General features: G+C 32.9%; 1 protein-coding gene across 1 annotated transcript in view; it reads left to right on the top strand.

The window, feature by feature from the left end:
• The first annotated feature begins 309 nt into the window (after positions 1-309).
• The window catches only part of LOC137632616 (alkylglycerol monooxygenase-like), a 75,472-nt gene continuing 64,697 nt past the window's right edge, over positions 310-11,084 (top strand). The window contains exon 1 of the mRNA XM_068364666.1: positions 310-479. The gene's annotated coding sequence lies outside the window, so the exon portion shown is untranslated. The remainder of the gene's footprint in view (positions 480-11,084) is intronic.

Below are 11,084 nucleotides of genomic sequence, written 5' to 3'. Positions count from 1 at the left end.
TCAACTGGAAACTGAAAATATTTTCAGAACTGGAAAAAAACTATGGAGGAACATATAAAAATAATAATGGAGATGATTACAAATACAAATTGGCCTAATATCAAGCATAGAGAGAGAGAGAGAGAGAGAGAGAGAGAGAGAGAGAGAGAGAGAGAGAGAGAGACGCAAACCACATCCAAGCAGAGACGAAAAAGCCCACCTAATGAGAGAGAGAGAGAGAGAGAGAGAGAGAGAGAGAGAGAGAGAATATCACGCCCCTAGATCCACCCCCTAGGCCAAGAAGGTCACCCACAGAAAAGTGCTAGCTCCCTGGCAGAGAAGTGGCTCAGTGTCCCACGTGCCACCTCTCAGAATTCACATATAGCAGATATAAAGGAAGTGATCTCGCGTTACATGTCCTATTACTCCAAGTGCTTTTCAAGGAAAGGATCAAATCATAACACCCTTAAGATCTCACCGCTTCCTGGTTTCGCTTAACTGTGAGTACTAAATGATTTAATATGATTAGAAGTAACTGGATATAATTAAATAATATAAGAGGATTCATGTCTTGATGTCAAAAGGTATGGACAAGCTGAATGGGAAAGAAAGTTCAAGAATAGTGTTAAGACAAAGTGTGCTGGTAATCAAAGGATTAAACATTACTATTCAAATGAAGCAAAATGCTTAAATTGTACCAGAATAAAATGACAGGTTTTGATCAAAAGGGGAATTCGAAAAGTTGCAAGGCTTTGGACATAGAAATTAGCAGTAGTAGAAATAGATCTTTAGTTATTAGCGTTAATGTCTTAAACTAAGGCTTTGTAAATATTTATTTTGCATATATATATATATTATATATATATATATATATATATATATATATATATATATATATACATATATATACATACATAAATATACATATATGTATATATATATATATATATATATATATATATATATATATATATATATATATATATATATATACACACACTAGCGGTAGATGAAGCATTAATCAAAGACTGACATGCCCATGATTGGCAAAAATAACCCCTTATGCATATACATTTTTTATTGCAAAAGAGGGCTAATAGATAGTTGGGATTTTTGTTCTCAAAATATTGTGAATTGTGATAACGAGTTTTTAGTATATCGAAATAAATTTCATATATCTGGAACAGAGAAGGTCTTGTATCGTAGTTTATAGACCCCTAAGAACATAAAATTAATATTTTTAATTGATAAATCGGATATGCTCCTACAGATGATTGACAATGTAACAACGAGAGATAAATGATTTAGCAAATCATTCGTTTGCATTTATTGCATTATTGTAATAATATCAACAGGTTAACAATGTCTACTCGACATACTTTAAATTTGATTCAAGTGATATAATAAAAAGTATCGAATATTTGTGAGGAGAGGTGTACTATTTTCTAACGTCTTAGCTTATAACATTTAATTATCATTACTGTAGAGTAGGGCGATACTGAAAAAAAAAAAGCTTCATGGGAAGGCTAAATCAAATTATTTTGAGAGTACCTTCACTACAAAGATAATCGCAAAACAAATGATGATGTTAGTATCACAGTAGCCAATGAAATTTGCGATTATTCTGCTGTGTCTGTGATAACTGTCATATTACTTTATAATCATGTGAATTAAAACAAATGAAAAAAAGACTTTAAAAACTAAACATATACATCCCAACAGGAATCAACGTAAATAATTTGGAGAAAATTAAGAAAAATAAAATACGTAAGGAATGAAAATGGAGCATTTTAAAAACTGCTTACCTAGAAATGTTGGATAAGGAGGAAAACTGATTATCAAAAAGAAAAAGTCAATACATTTTTGAAAGAAATAATATACAACTGTCCCTTTTTCGAAAACGCCTATTCGGATTAGCACTGAACCAGATGCAGAAGTAAGATCAACGAAACAAAGGTAATAATTTTGACGGTATTATCACGATTAATAATAAAAAGGAAAAAAAAAATATCAGCGCACCTGATCAGTTATAAATATAAGAATTTGCAGTACAAAATTTTCATGCCTCTGGGTATAAAGTCGCTACATCTTTAAAAAACGTTATAGTTAAAAGTCTAAAATATGATACTGATAATCGGAAATTGAGGTCAACCTGACCTGTTTCAAATTTATCCTTCAAGTCTGAAAGGCTGGTTAGTCGTTAGCTAAGCGCTGAAGCTTTAATTGTGAATCTGTTAGCACATATGCTAGCCTGAGGAAACTGCAAAACGTTCTATGGTAAATAAACCGTTGGACATGATGGATGAGGAAAATTGTGGCACCCAGGTTTTATTGATTATCATAATGCAGCTTTTCATACAGATGTGTATAAACTAATAATAAATTATTTGCGATACAATAGTAATTTCTATGAAGCCTTCGTGTATATGGAAAGCCTTCGTGTATATGGAAGACTGCTTGCATGACAAAGAGTAATGTGTCCGATATGGAAATTCTTATTCATCTCGTAAAACTTCAAAACGGGGATCTGCTCTTAGGAGGTGCATTAGATTCAATGCCATTTCTCACCTATATTCGGTCTGTCAAAATTACTAGACATATTCAGTGAATTTCAAATTAATTGCGTATGGCGAATGATAAATCAAACTAAATTCAGACTAGTGTTAAAGAATGGACAACTTTCAAACAAATACAAATAAGTTAGTTTGACAGTAAACTCATCTTCGAAGGAAAATTTGTAAACAAGCCACGGTAGCATTCAGATGAATGTTAATGAGCCAGATAACAGATAACGTCCACCACGGTCAAGGACTCTTTGGCGCATGGTTTATGGCGCAGGACTTCGTTTATTCCTGAATAAATCTGGTCTGTATTGACTATAATAAAAATAAAATTAAGGCTTTAGATAGTAAAAAAAATAAATGTTTAAGCCTATATACAAATGTACATATAGATTTATAGATAGATTTACAGACAGAGATTTTGTTTTCTAGTAAAGGTTTGGCTAATTTACGGAATAAATTAGCTTTTAGAGTAATGTACTATTCGTTTAATTTACCATTCAATGAAAATCTCAGTAAGTACTCAAAGACGAAAGTACCATTAAACACAAAATTGAAGCTACTTAGCTTACTTTTTTCCTGCTCTCTCTCCGTTTATCTCAGTCACAAATTCACAAGTTAGCTGTTCTTCATTGTGACTGCTGGTAATTTGTTTCCAAAAATATTCATAAATACCCCATTATAGTTGCATGAATTTTAAGTCGAAAGGAAGAAAAAAAAGTTTTACATAACAACTGCTTTTATGCATTTGACAGATGTAGTTCCCGTGATCATGCAATCAAAAAATCTTATGTGAAATGAAAAAGTCCCACGCCAGAAAGCGTGAGTCAAAAAGTCCCGAACCAGAGAGCATGAGACAAAAAGTCCAGCGCCAGAAAGCGTGAGACAAAAATTCCCGCGCCATAAAGCGCAAGACAAAAATTTTTTGTCCCGCGCCAGAAAGCGTGAGCCAAAAAGATTCCCGCACCAGAATGCGTGAGCCATAAAGTCCCACGCCAGGAAGCGTGAGCCAAAAAGTCCCGAGCCAGAAAGCGTGAGCCAAAAAGTCCCGAGCCAGAAAGCGAGAGCCAAAAGTCCCGCGCCAGAAATCATGAGCCAAAAAGTCCCGCGCCATAAAGTGCGCGCCAAAAATTCCCATTTCCAGTCCACGAAGCCCAATCTGTTACTGGGTCTCCATTTGCCTTCCTTACAGTGTTCAAATAAATATTTCAGTAAGAGTTAATAGATATCGTCTTTTAAATATTGCTTTCGTAAATGAAATATTGATCAGTGTTCAGTAAAGAAACTAATAATCAACTGTTATTAGTAAAGTAAAACACAGCCACTAAATATGCAATACTTTACCAAAAAATAAAACTCAAGTTGTAAAATATAAGCAAAGAAGGCATGGGTGTTTTGCACCTCGGGATACAATCACCCATGTACTTACGAGTTGCAATAATACGTTAAGCTTAATAATCTTTTAAGAGATGTGTTATGACAACAAACTATCAGAACAAGGCGTCAAAAGTATCGAAGAGAGTTGTAAATGCTAATCATGTCAACACGAAACTAGTTACGAATGGTTTCAAGTAATTCTTGAGTTCTAGAACTTTCATATATGTAGTTAAAAAAAAATTGCACAATAAACACTCACTTTCTGTAATAAGACTAAATAATTTGGCTTAAAAAAATAATTCTTACAAATATCCTGAGAGTCCATATAATGTAGATTTGAAAAAAAAAAAAAAAAAAAAAAAAAAAAAAAAAAAAAAAAAAAAAAAGAGCGGTGTCATTTTTAAGAGAATGAGTTTAAAACAAATGTTGAGAGTCAAGCATTATAAATATTAAAATATACGCAAGAGCAAAAGCTCTTTAATATCTCTTGAGGCTTAAAAATGCATTTAACCAGAAAAAATGCCAGAATTAAGAAATCTCAAAAAAAAAAAAAAAAAAGTTGCAAGTAGTCTAACCAAAAGAACTTTGAACCACAGATAACTTAATAAAGTGAACAAAGAGAATGCTGTATGTGGATTTGGACCCCACAAGCTCCCGCCAAAGAAAAGTTGTCTATTACCATAAAGGCAATAATGAGAACACGTCTGATTCGTAATATTGTACATTGATCAGCATTCCGGGCCTAACTCAACCTAAGTAGCTTCTCCTTGTATCTACAACCTTACAGTGCTTGAGAACTTAGGATGAGTGTACAGAGGATCCTTTGCGTCAACCATTTCCTGGCCCTCCCAAATCCTAATATGGGTGGAGATTAGGACATAATTATGAAACATATTTAGATAAAATTTCTCTATAAGCTCACAAACAACGCAATCCTACCAACAAACAAAGGAATCCTTCCTGCAGAATCATGTCGGAGGTAATAAAGTCATCTGGGTGCGAGGGAAAATAATAGAGGTGTTATAAAATGCCTAAAAATAATGCCGCCCATAAATTCAATGGCATGCTAAAAAATAGAACAGATATCTAGAGATTGACTGACCTATAATAACAAGAACAATGCAACAATTGTTGCAGTAGAGTTATAAGTAACAGTCGAAACAATAACCAACCATATTTTCTTATCAGAAAAACACACACAAAGAAAACTATAATTTCCTCTCGTCCTTATGGCCAATGTTTTCACCTATGCGTTGCATTAAACCTTGCATTCCAATTTGTGAAACGGCGTACCTGACTTAAGATTACGAAGGCGGATTACACTAAAAACTTGATGAAGGTCTGCGAGTTTCTTGAAAGGGACGGCAAGAAGCTCTCTCTCTCTCTCTCTCTCTCTCTCTCTCTCTCTCTCTCTCTCTCTCTCTCTCTCTCAACCTATGTAGCCAGACATGAGATGAACTCTAAAGCATTCATATATCATAGTTAATTACATTAATAACGTTACCCTTCTGACTAATGTTTTTGAAAATTCAAAATCTATCATTCAAGAATCTGACTGAAAAGGTGGGGCTTAGCCCATTGCCAAAAGGAAAAGGTAAATGCGATCTTACAGGGAAAAAAATCCAGCTCAAAAAAAAAAAAAAAAAAAAAAAAAAAAAAAAAAAAAAAAAAAAAAAAAAATAAAATTCGGGGGGGTGCTTCAAAGAAGAGGTTTATAATAATGGGTAACTGACAAAAAAGAATAAGGAAGTGTCCACATATATAAACGCAATATCTAAACAGCATAAACGAAGGCAGTAAATGTATACCTATACCGAATTGGGTGAAAAAGTGCTAACCAAAATTATAACAAACAATAATCCGAGAAAATTAGGTCATATTAACTAAAAATTAATCGTTACAGATTAACTTTGTGGTAACCTGAATATTTATACTTTTTACGAGGGAAATATTTAAGGTCATTATAAGGAAAAAAAAGGGAATAGGGAAGTAAAAGCTGTCTTGGTAGCACGAACTTGATCTCTGCTTGAGAGAGAGAGAGAGAGAGAGAGAGAGAGAGAGAGAGAGAGAGAGAGAGAGAGAGAGAGAGAGAGAGAGAGAATCAAGTAGCTGAGAAAGGATAAGATGAAAACAAAAAGTAATATTAATTAAATCATCACAAACAAAATGACAAAAAGTACGACACGATGCCAGCTTATGACGTGTTAATGGAATAGATTATATGCAAAGAAAAATTGTATATAAATACACCAGAAGAAGCGTGTTGACTTTATCAAGAAGTTTGGATACCATATACAGTCTTCAACATTCCGACAACAGAAACCAAATCTGTAAACACCTCTCTTTGAGGCTAAAAAGGAAGCACCAACGTCATCCGGCTCTTCGTAGATGCAATTTGCGCTCTCATGTAACAGGGAATCCATCTTTAACGAGATAAAGATATGAAACTGGTGAGCAAAACGCTTGTTGAACGCTGTTGCAAACACGTTCACCTTCGGCCCGCATTCCATTTTTATGACAAGACACTTAAACACAAGGCATTAGCTTTCCTATTCGGTACACCAAATTCACCGGCATTCACAATTCCGTCACGTTATTGACAATATTATGACTGAATGACTACATAATAATACAACTACTACTACTACTACTACTACTACTACTAATAATAATAATAATAATAATAATAATAAGTTCTCATAACATCGTTATGGATTTAAGTTCTTAAAACATTCGCAATTTGAAAAACACTCAGAATGCAGACCTCCACCAGCTTATTTCTCGAAACCAGCTTGCCTTTCCCAAAATCAATTTAGACCGTAGGCGTATTTGAAGACTGTGCGACAACCATGTGCGAACTTGGGGTCAAGGTTAGGGTTAATTCGGTCGACCTATGACCTATAACTTTCAAAATTAAATCACTTCCACGTCTCAACATAACAATTAATTCCAGAAAGTTTCACTACTTTATGAGTAAAATTGTGTTCAGGAAGTTGTTCACAGCCAAATAAACAAACACGGCCGAAAACATAATCTCCAAACTTCGTTGGCGGAAGTAATAATCCTCCCTTTGAGAAATTATTTCTAAATTGTAAAGATGGTGACTGCATATTTCCAAGAGAACTAATATTCATAATAAATCATACCCTACTGAAGCCTTGGGACATCCAAGAATAAAACCTGACTCATAAATATTTTATCAAAAGTTACACTGAAATAATTCAAATAATTTAGAAATTGTAAAATATAAATAAATTAGACTTTAGTCTAGAGAGAGAAAATGTATATCTTTCTTTGAGACATTCTTCACTTGGGAAAGTTGTCGAGAAAGAATAAAACTTTACATGCAAGCTAGAACTATGTGGCCAAATACATCTAAATAACATGCTAGATTCAATCACTTCATGGTGGAAAACAAGCACATTTACACCCCGGCTAGTCATAACAGATTCAAGCATACTACAGTCCCTACTAATATAGGAAATGGCACAAGATCAGAAATGGAGCAAAAAAGGGTCAAGAACATTGGAATTAAGGATTACAGAATTGCTGAAAATATAAGAGCCAGAGAGAGACATTCTTATTAAGAAATATGGACGGCTAGACCTCCACCAGGGTAGAAGGAAGCAGGGCAAATTTATATTATATTTGATCTTACACAAAACAAATAAAATTCTTTAATTTATCAAGAATAGGAAAAGTAATAATTAGCATTAAAAAACCTTATTTCCAAGAGAAAGGCCGCGATATACTATGATGTGCAGCCTCTCTCGGCTGGATAGATTATTATTATTATTATTATTATTATTATTATTATTATTATTATTATTATTATTATTATTATTATTATTAGCCAAGCTACAACCCTAATTAGAAAAGCGAGATGCTATAAGCCCAAGGGCTCCAATAGGGAAAAATAGCCCAATGAGGAAAGGAAATAAGGAAATAAATAAATGATGAGAACAAATTAACAATAAATCATTCTAAATACAGTAACTACGTCAAAATAGATATGTCCTATATAAACTATTAACAACGTCAAAAACAGATATGTCAAATATAAACTATAAAAAGACTCATGTCTGCCTGGTCAAAATAAAAACATTTGCTCAAACTTTAAACATTGAAATTCTACTGATTCAACTACCCGATTAGGAAGATCATTCCACAACTTGGTAACAGCTGGAATAAAACTTCTAGAATACTACGTAGTATTGAGCCTCATGATGGAGAAGGCCTAGCCATTAGAATTAACTGCCTGCCTAGTATTGCTAACAGGATAGAATTGTCCAGGGAGATCTGAATGTAAAGGATGGTCAGAGTTACGAAAAATCTTATGCAACATGCTCAATGAACTAATTGAACGACGGTGCCTAAGATTAATATCTAGATCAGGACTAAGAAATTTAAGAATAGATTTGTTAAAAGCAATGGTTAGAAGGAAAATTGTTAATACTAAACAAATTTGTGGACCAAGACAACCAAGGCAAGAGCCATTTCATGAAAAATATAAGGGAAAAGTCTTCTGTCCATATTCAACAACTTATTGTAGTATGTATAATAAAAGTCATTAAACTATATATGGAATATATGTCACATACGGGTTCATAATGACAGCAATGAGTTATCGGTAGATTCAAGACAGAAAAAAAAAAAAAAAAAAAACATTAAAAGGACCCAAAATAAAATGCAAATTATAGTTCGCCTTTACACTAAAGGATGATATTGACTTGAAGTGAGACACCACACAGTTTATGGAAACTTTCAGAGAATTTTGTGAATCGAAAAAACATAGATTGATAGCAAATGTATACTGGATTCTTTCAGACAGATTTACACTATGGTAAATGTTTACATGATTTTTTTAGGATTGATAATAAATGTTTACAGGATTCTTTTAGACAACTTAATAGTAAATGTTTATAGGATTTTTTTAGGATTGATAATAAATGTTTACAGGATTCTTTTAGACAGCTTAATAGTAAATGTTTACAGGATTCTTTTAGACAGCTTAATAGTAAATGTTTACAGGATTCTTTTAGATGGTTTCATAGGGAAATGTTTAAAGGATTCTCTTAGATAGATTGATAGAAAACTTTTACAGGATTCTTTTAGACGGATTAATATTAAATGTTTACAGGATTCGCTCGGACAGACTGATAGTAAAAGTTTACAGGATTCTTTTAGATTGTTTGACAGTAAAATATGTTTCCAGGGTACTCTTAGACAGACTGATAGTAAATATTTACTGGATTTTCTAGACGGATTGATATCAAAGGTTTACAGGATTCTTTGAGAAGGATTGATAGTAAATGTTTACAGGATTCTTTGAGGAGGATTGATAGTAAATGTTTACAGGATTCTTTTAGACAGATTGATAATACTTGTTTACAAGATCTATTTGACAGATTGATAGTAAATGTTTACAGGATTTTTTTTTAGACGGATTGATACTGAATGTTTACGGGATTCTTTCAAGAAGAATTGATAGTAAATGTTTACAAGATTCTTTTAGAAGGATTAATAATAAATGTTTGCAGGATTCTTTTAGATGCCATGATAGAAAGTGTTCACAGGATTCTTTTAGAAGGATTGATAGTAAATATTTACATGAGTTTTATATGTATTAATCGGAAATATTTTCAGGGTTCTTTTAGATAAGTTGATAGTAAATTATTACAGGATTTTTTTAGACAGATTTTAAATATTTACCGGATTCTTTTAGACAGATTGATAGTAAATGTTTACATGATTCTTTTAGATGGAATTATAGTAAATATTTACAGGACTTTCATATGGATTGATTGTAAATGTTTACACGATTCTTTTGGACAGATTGATAGTAAATGATCACAGCATTCTTATAAGACAAATTTATAGTAAATGTTTAGAGGATTCTTTTAGATGGATTGATAGTAAATGTTTACAGGATTCTTTTGGATGGATTGATAGTAAATGTTCACAGGATTCTTTTGGATGGATTGATAGTAAATGTTTACAGGATTCTTTTGGATGGATTGATAGTAAATGTTCACAGGATTCTTTTGGATGGATTGATAGTAAATGTTCACAGGATTCTTTTGGATGGATTGATAGTAAATGTTTACAGGATTCTTTTGGATGGATTGATAGTAAATGTTCACAGGATTCTTTTGGATGGATTGATAGTAAATGTTTACAGGATTCTTTTGGATGGATTGATAGTAAATGTTTACAGGATTTTTTTGGATGGATTGATAGTGAATGTTTACAGGATTCTTTTGGATGGATTGATAGTAAATGTTCACAGGATTTTTTGGATGGATTGATAGTAAATGTTTACAGGATTCTTTTGGATGGATTGATAGTAAATGTTTACAGGATTTTTTGGATGGATTGATAGTAAATGTTTACAGGATTTTTTTGGATGGATTGATAGTAAATGTTCACAGGATTCTTTTGGATGGATTGATAGTAAATGTTTACAGGATTCTTTTGGATGGATTGATAGTAAATGTTTACAGGATTTTTTTGGATGGATTGATAGTAAATGTTTACAGGATTTTTTTGGATGGATTGATAGTAAATGTTTACAGGATTCTTTTGGATGGATTGATAGTAAATGTTCATAGGATTTTTTGGATGGATTGATAGTAAATGTTTACAGGATTCTTTTGGATGGATTGATAGTAAATGTTTACAGGATTTTTTTGGATGGATTGATAGTAAATGTTTACAGGATTCTTTTGGATGGATTGATAGTAAATGTTCACAGGATTCTTTTGGATGGATTGATAGTAAATGTTCACAGGATTCTTTTGGATGGATTGATAGTAAATGTTTACAGGATTCTTTTGGATGGATTGATAGCAAATGTTCACAGGATGGTTTTAGACGAATTGATGGTACATGTTAAAGGTGTCAGGTCTGAGTTCCTGTTTTATCGGAATAGATTGCTCACCAGAAGGTCAACCAAACAAGCCCAAATTCTAACTCTGGTGCCCAACCACACCAGTGACCTCCCCAGTAAACAGCTCAAATTTACGGTCCGGTTGGGGATCGATCTCCCGCCATGCGAATGCTAGGCAAACACATTCCCACTGTACTAGTCAGGATATTCTTTCAGATATTGGCATCATATAAGTTATTTAGGAATCACGACGCTCTAGTAAGTTGATGTTAAATCAA

Source organism: Palaemon carinicauda, chromosome 41, assembly GCF_036898095.1.
Source record: "Palaemon carinicauda isolate YSFRI2023 chromosome 41, ASM3689809v2, whole genome shotgun sequence".
NCBI lineage: Eukaryota > Metazoa > Arthropoda > Malacostraca > Decapoda > Palaemonidae > Palaemon > Palaemon carinicauda.
This window is presented reverse-complemented; position numbering and strand designations above follow the sequence as displayed.